At 45.7% G+C, this 7573-nt stretch overlaps 1 pseudogene; it reads right to left on the bottom strand.

Annotated features, from left to right (window-relative positions):
* Positions 1 to 5993: 5993 nt before the first annotated feature.
* LOC102561769 (olfactory receptor 6F1-like) lies at positions 5994 to 6933 on the bottom strand (annotated as a pseudogene).
* Between the last annotated feature and the right edge of the window lie 640 nt (positions 6934 to 7573).

Here is a 7573-nt window from a genome sequence, read left to right as displayed (position 1 = left end):
GGGAATTTTGAAAGTTATGAATCGGTTAGTTTGACTGATAGTGACTCCTACTGTTGGGCAAATTGAAGCAAGTTCGGGCAATGTGCTTTTCATACAAGAAACAGAAGCAAGGAGAAGGCTACATCAAGCTGAAAGGCAGAGAGGTGGCACAATCTCCTTCCTTGGAGGTTCTTAAGACTGGGCTAGACCAAGCCATGGTTGGCATGATCCAACTGGAGACAGTCTTCCTTTGACTGCAGGTATAGGGATTTGTCTGACCCAGAGTGTTGGGGCAAGACTCCCTAGCTCATGATCTTGGGGCTTTAGTTTGAGTAGGAGCTTTGGCATATCATTCAAAATCCCCAACCTTGATTTCAGCCAACACCCAATGCTGGACTAGATGATGCCCTGAAGTCCCTCCCATCCCTAACTTTCTATGCTACTATCATTATATGAGAGGAGTGGTGTTGTAAAACTCTGAGGGATGGTTTCCCTGTAGCTAATGCTGCTCTAAATCAATGACTACTCTTATGGTCATAGAAAATAAGTGTTGAAATGGACCTCAGGAGATCACCTTGTCCAACACAATTTGTCGCCCTCCATTAATGCTGACTTTGTGAAGGAACATCTTGAGAACCTGGATACCTTCAAGTCAGCCGGCCCTGACAATCTTCACCCCAGGGTACTCAAGGAGCTGGCGACCATCATAGCCCAGCCTCTAGCGCGGATCTTTGAAAACTCTTGGCGCTCTGGTGTAGTGCGCGAAGACTGGAAGAAGGCCAATGTGGTGCCTATCTTCAAAAAAGGGAGGAAAGTGGATCCGGCTAACTATAGGCCCATCAGCCTGACTTCTATCCTAGGGAAGATCTTAGAAAAGTTTATTAAAGAGGCCATCCTTTATGGACTGGCCAACGCCAACATCTTAAGGGATAGCCAGCATGGGTTTCTTGAGGGTAGGTCTTGCTTGACCAATCTCATTTCCTTCTATGACCAGGTGACCTATCACCTGGACAAGGGAGAAGAGATTGATGTCATATATCTTGACTTCAAAAAAGCCTTCAATCTGGTTTCCCATGATCACCTCTTGGGGAAACTGGCCAATTGTCGCCTTGGGTCCTCCACGATCTACTGGCTGGAAAACTAGCTCCGTGGTCGGACCCAGAGGGTAGTAATTGATGGGAGTCACTCATCGTGGTGTCCTGTGACCAGTGGGGTCCCCCAAGGCTCTGTCCTTGGACCCATACTGTTCAACATCTTCATTAATGATGTGGACACTGGAGTCAGAAGCGGACTGGGCAAGTTAGCAGATGACACCAAACTTTGGGGCAAAGCATCCACACCAGAAGATAGACGGGTGATCCAGGCTGACCTGGACAGGCTCAGCAAGTGGGCGGACGAGAATCTGATGGTGTTCAACGCCGATAAATGCAAGGTTCTCCACCTTGGGAAGAAAAACCCACAGCATCCTTATAGCCTCGGCAGTGCTATGTTGGCTAGCACTATAGAAGAAAGAGACTTGGGGGTCATCATTGACCACAAGATGAACATGAGCCTGCAGTGCGATGCTGCGGCTAGTAAAGTGACCAAAACGCTGGCTTGCATCCATAGATGCTTCTCAAGCAAATCCCGGGATGTCATTCTCCCCTTGTACTCGGCCTTATTGAGGCCTCAGCTGGAGTACTGCGTCCAGTTTTGGGCTCCACAATTCAAAAAGGATGTGGAGAAGCTTGAGAGAGTCCAGAGAAGAGCCACCCGCATGATCAGAGGTCAGGGAAGCAGACCCTATGATGACAGGCTGAGAGCCCTGGGACTCTTTAGCCTGGAAAAGCGCAGGCTCAGGGGTGATCTGATGGCCACCTACAAGTTTATCAGGGTGACCACCAGTATCTGGGGGAATGTTTGTTCACCAGAGCGCCCCAAGGGATGACAAGTTTGAATGGTCACAAACTACTACAAGACGGTTTCACGCTGGACATAAGGAAGAATTTATTTACTGTCCGAGCCCCCAAGGTCTGGAACAGCCTGCCACCGGAGGTGGTTCAAGCGCCTTCATTGAACACCTTCAAGACAAAACTGGATGCTTATCTTGCTGGAAATCCATGAGATTTATTTGGTCCAATCCTCCAATTGATCGAGGTCTCTCTGAATCATAGCCTTGCCTTCAATCATATCTATTACTCCCCACAACTTGGTGTCATCTGCAGACTTGCTGAGGGTGCGCTCTATGCCATCTTTCCAGCAGTCGACAACATTACTGAACAAAACTTGTTCCAGTCCCAAACCCTGGAGCACTCCACTTGATACTGTCTGCCAGATAGAAATTGAGCTATTGATTACCATCTCTTCACCTGAATTATCAAGCCATTTTTTTTCTATCTCATAGTCTATTCATCCCACCTGTACTTCCTTGGCTTGCTTGTGAGAATATTCTAGTACACAGTACTGTCATAGACTGTATCAAAGGTCTTGTGAAGGAAATGATATATCAAGTCCAGTGCTCTCCCTGCATGCACAGTAGCACTCGTCATTTTGGTCACGCATGACTTGTCCTTGGTCAACCCATGCTTACTGTTCGTAATCACATTTGTCGTCTCCATGTGCTTAGAAATGGATTCCTTCAGCGCGTGCACCAAGACTTTTTTCTAGACTGGGGTGAGGCTGACTAGTCTGTAATTTCCCAGATCATCCTTTTCCCCTTCTTCTCTTTGTTAAAGATGGACAATATCTTTTCCCTTTTCCAAACATCTCAGACCTCCCCCAGTTACCACAAGTTTTTAGAGATCAAGGCTAGATGGGCAGTATTTTTGCCCTGTCCAAACATCTTGGACATGCCCCAGTCACCATGAGTTTCAAAGATAAAGGCCAGTGGCTCTGTAGTCACACAGGGATTACTGAGACTCATCCAGCCCTCTGAATACTACCTCATGCAGATCATCTGTGTGGACAATAATGATACTGCCAGGGGTAATCCTGAGTAGATCAAGTGGGACTACAGGGCTCTGGGTGCAATGGTAAAGGGTTAAGGGTCTTGGGTGGTGTTTTCCTTGATCTTCCCAATCAAGGGGAAGGGCTCAGGTGGGAGCACATGCATCCTGCAGATTAATGCATGCTATGCAGATAGTGTCTCGAGCAGGGCTTTGACTTCTTTGACCAAGGGATGCAGCTCCAAGAAAATGATTGCAAAGAAGAGATGAGATCTACCTGAAAAAAAGGGAAGGGAATCATTGCAGACTGGCTTCCTAAGGTAATGAGGGAGGCTTTAAACTAGGTATGGCATGGGATGGGAACCAAAGCTATGATGTAAATGTGGAAGTGGGTGAACTAAAGGAAGCACAAGCACAAGGAGACAATGGGGGAAGCCTTCTAATTCTTCTTGAGAAAGAAGGATAATTGGATAGATATTTCAGGTGTCTGTACATGAATGCATGGAGGCTGGGAAAGAAGCAGGAACAACTGGAAGTCTTCACTCAGTCATGGCACCATGATGTGTTTGGAACAACGCAGACTTGGTGGGAGTTCACATGACTGGAGCACTGTAATGGATGTGTAGAATCTGTTCAGGAAGGGCAGGCAGGGGAGAAGAGGAGGAGGAGTTGTGCTATATGGTAAAGAGCCCCATAATTGCTCAGAGTTCCAGTATGAAACTGGAGACCAGGCCTCTTGAAAGTCTCTGCGTTAGGGTTGGCAGGGATCAAGAAGGGTGATGTCATGGTGGGGATCTGCTATAAACCACCAGGCCATGAGTAGGAGGTGCATGATGTTTTCTTCAGACACCTAAGAGAAGTTTCCTGATCACAAGCCCTGGTTCTCATGGGGAACTTCTTTCACCCTGACATCTGCTCGGAGGGCAATACAGTAGCACACAGGCAATTCAGGAAGTTTTTGGAAAATGTTACTGAGAACTGCAAAATCACTGCAAAATATTAATAACAAAAAGTGACGGCCCTCCCAAGGAGCCAAGAATGAAATACTTGTCTGTAATAAAAACACTCATTTGACCAAACATTGAAACCTGTATAGAAAATTCTGCATTCTCTATATTCAAGTGGTTTTCAGTATCTGCATAATGAACTCGAACTGCACAAGAGGTGGGTTCATTTCTTTTCAGAAGATCTATCTATCTATCATTCTTCCTTTTTCTTTCTGTCTTTTGCTTCCTGGTCTGGGCACATTTGGATCTAAACACTTAGCTTTGTAACAAAATGTGGACGAGTTTGTGTCACGTTGGGCCACTGAAGAGGCACTCTGCAACCTAAGTGGTGCACAGAGGTGCCCATGGCCAAGACCCCATGCAGCAGTGCCCACTGGAAGCCACCTGTTCTCTTGATGATGGGTACCCTGCAGAGGGTGAGCCTGGACAGGTTGGCTTACCCTGGTCTTGTTGTCACTAGGCATCACCTCCAAGTCATGTCAGGCTATTTTTAATACAATCTCTGCTGCAGTCAGGGCAGGCAGCAAAGACAGGGATGTGGCACACTTCGACCGTGCATGTGAACAGTGCCTTCCCAGACAGGATCTCAAGGCAGATCACCTGAGCTGTAGGGGGGCACAGGGAGGGACAGCAGAGTGCCAGGCCTGCCACTCTCATTGCTGCCCACCACTGGAGAAACAGGCAGTGATAGAGGTGGCCTGTCTAGTGAGCTGCCACTGGGGAGGACTTGTGGTGTGCAGAGGTGGTCTTCTAGTAGGGAGGAAGGAGCAGAGGCACCTGTTCCTCTTAGGCAGAATTTGGGGGTGGGTTGGACCCTCCACTGCAGCTCTCTTACTCCCTGCCTCTGGCCTGCTTGTGAGAGGTGACTGGCTAGAAATGAGACAGTAAAGCCACTCCTGGGATGTCCTGTCTCTCAGAGGTGCTCTTAAGACTGCTTAGAAAGTGGTATGAGCATACACACCGTTATAATAACTATGGTATAAGTTCCTACATAAAATAGAGGAGAATGTGGCTCCATTAGGTGTGTGGTGGGTGTGAGCCAGTGGTTCTCAGCCCCTGCTGTGTATGTGCAGCTGCCCACTGATAGCTGCTCATCCTTTGCAATTTATATCCATGCCTTCAGTCATGAAGGTTATCACACTGCCTCACAGTGGCTGTTACAAGCCATTTCCCTTGAGGAAATGGTTACCTCTGACTAGACATGGGCACACAACACCATCACCAGTGTAATTACCACTGCTATGTATTTCAACCTGATTGTCCCTGCAGTATTCCTACACAAGATTCAAACATGTTACACAAATGTAGGGCTGTACATCTTGTGGTTTCTTATCTACGCCAGCATAAGGCAGGTGACTGATCGATGCATCCTGCATACTGCATTCAATCAAATTTTATCTCAAACTGGTTTTGGCCATTCTGAAACTGGTTTAATGTGCACTGCACTTATGTTCTGTTACAGGTTTAAACTAGTTTCTGATCACTTAAACTGTTCTGTGTGTAACTTCTGTCCTTAGCCCTCAACATTATTTCCAAATCACAGATTTATTTATCTTTTTACCGTGCTTGATATTTACTCAGTAGTTGGACTGAATGTTTAAAGAAGCCTCCGTTACTTTTAAATATATGAGCCAGTAGTTACACTGTCTTCCAGTTTTTTGATGGATAGGAACATGACAGCTGTGGGTAACCAGAGCTCTTGCTACCTAGATAGTAATAATGACAATGGATCAAATTTTCAGGGGAGCTAAAGGGAGATCATAACAAAATCAGACACTTTTCCTCAGTAGAGTCCAGAAAGCTTTAAGAAAATGAAGCCGGCACCATTAACTCTAGCTTGTGGATGGCAAAACAGGCACAGAGAACTGGAGCAACTTGGCCAGGTCACAGACTTCCTCTTCCAGAGGCTTGGAAATGGAGCCCAGGTCTACAGGGCCCGACCTCCCCAGGCGTGACATCCTCTTTCTAGCATGCTGAGGTCATAGTGACTTCTGAGAATAAGGGATATCAGCACTTGGACAGTAAAAATGTCATCAAACAGGATATTGTTTATCTACTGACTGTAACACTTTGAGAGAGTGAGTCATGCCGCACTGACCACTTTTCTCAAAGCATCCTTCACCTCTTTGTTCCTCAAAGCACAGATAAAGGGGTTCAGCACTGGAGTGACAATAGTGTTTAGTACATGGACAGTGTTGGTCAAATCGAGTGATTCCTTTATGGAAGGCTTGAGGTGCAGGAAAATGGTGGAGCCATATCAGATAATCATGACAATCAGATGAGAAGAACAAGTAGAAAAGGCCTTTTGATGACCTTTGGCTGATGAGATGCTCAATATGGTGGAGATGATGTAAATGTAGGATACCAGAGTTATTGTGCATGAGCCCAGGATGACAATGAATGAGATGATGAAGGCCACCAGGTCCACTGAATGTGTCGGTGCAGGAGTATCCATGGGGCTATGTCACAAAAGAAATGATTAATGATATTACGTCCACAGAAGGACAGCCTGGAGATCAAATATGCTGAGGCAGAAATAGCTAGAAAGCCACAGAGCCAAGAGCCAGCTGAGCAGACATTCATAATGGAGGTGCCATTCATAATGGAGCTATAGTGCAGTGGGTAGCATATGGCCAAATACCGGTCATAGGCCATGACAGCCAGGAGGAAATACTCTGTACTCCCAGGGAGAAAACAAAGTACATCTGTAGGAGGCAGCTAAGGAAGGAGATTTCCTGACTTTTCTCCAAGAGGACTGCCAGGGTTTTAGGGACACAAGCTGTTGTGTACCATATTTCCAGGAAAGAGAGGTTGCAGAGAAACCAGTACATGGGTGTGTGTAGTTGTGGGTGAGTTCTCACTAAGAGTATGATAGAGACATTTGCTGTCACTGTCAGGATGTACATGAAGAGGAAGATCGTGAGGAGGGAGACCTGGAAATAACAATTGCCAGGGAATCCTTGGAGGATGAAAATGTATGGACTGCTCTGGTTCCCCCTGTCTGCACTGGCTGTAACAGTCATCTGTCAAGTCAGAAGACACAGTAAGGGATACAACTGAATATTATCCAATACATTGCTAGATGTTGTGAAATATATTCAATAACATACTCTTTAAAATTATATATATCCTTTTCGAACAAGCTTATGAAACACCGTCATCTATTGTTCTCTGCTCTCTTATAACCTCTAGACATGACTCAATGTGACTCGGGCTCCCCCAGCGGCTCAGATAACACTGCAACAATCATAGGGAGAGAGTTTTAAAAGAACTGAATGGGTTGGGGGTTTTTGATGATGATGGTGATGAAATTAAATAGAGAGAGACTGAAAACCAGAGGGATATGAAAATACACATGGATACACATACGCAGGCAGAGGGTGTCAAAAGAAAAGGGTGAATGTATGCATGTGTGTGGAGAGAAAGAGAGAGGCTAAAGTTAAGTTTGAGTCTTTCAAAGAGTCCTAAGAGTGTTAAGCACCTGAATGCTTCTCACACTTTGAGAATTTGATACCTGGTTCTCTTAAGTTCTTTTGACAAGCCTAGACTGAATAGAAGTGGACACTTAGCCCAAAGACAAAAATTATTATAGAAGTTCAGTTCAGCTCTCTTGAGATTAATAAATTACACACTCAGTTGGTACAAATCAATGTAGCTATGTTG

Source organism: Alligator mississippiensis, chromosome 11, assembly GCF_030867095.1.
Source record: "Alligator mississippiensis isolate rAllMis1 chromosome 11, rAllMis1, whole genome shotgun sequence".
Classification (NCBI taxonomy): Eukaryota; Metazoa; Chordata; order Crocodylia; family Alligatoridae; genus Alligator; species Alligator mississippiensis.
Note: the sequence above shows the minus strand (reverse complement) of the source record. Positions and strands in the feature narration are given on the sequence as shown.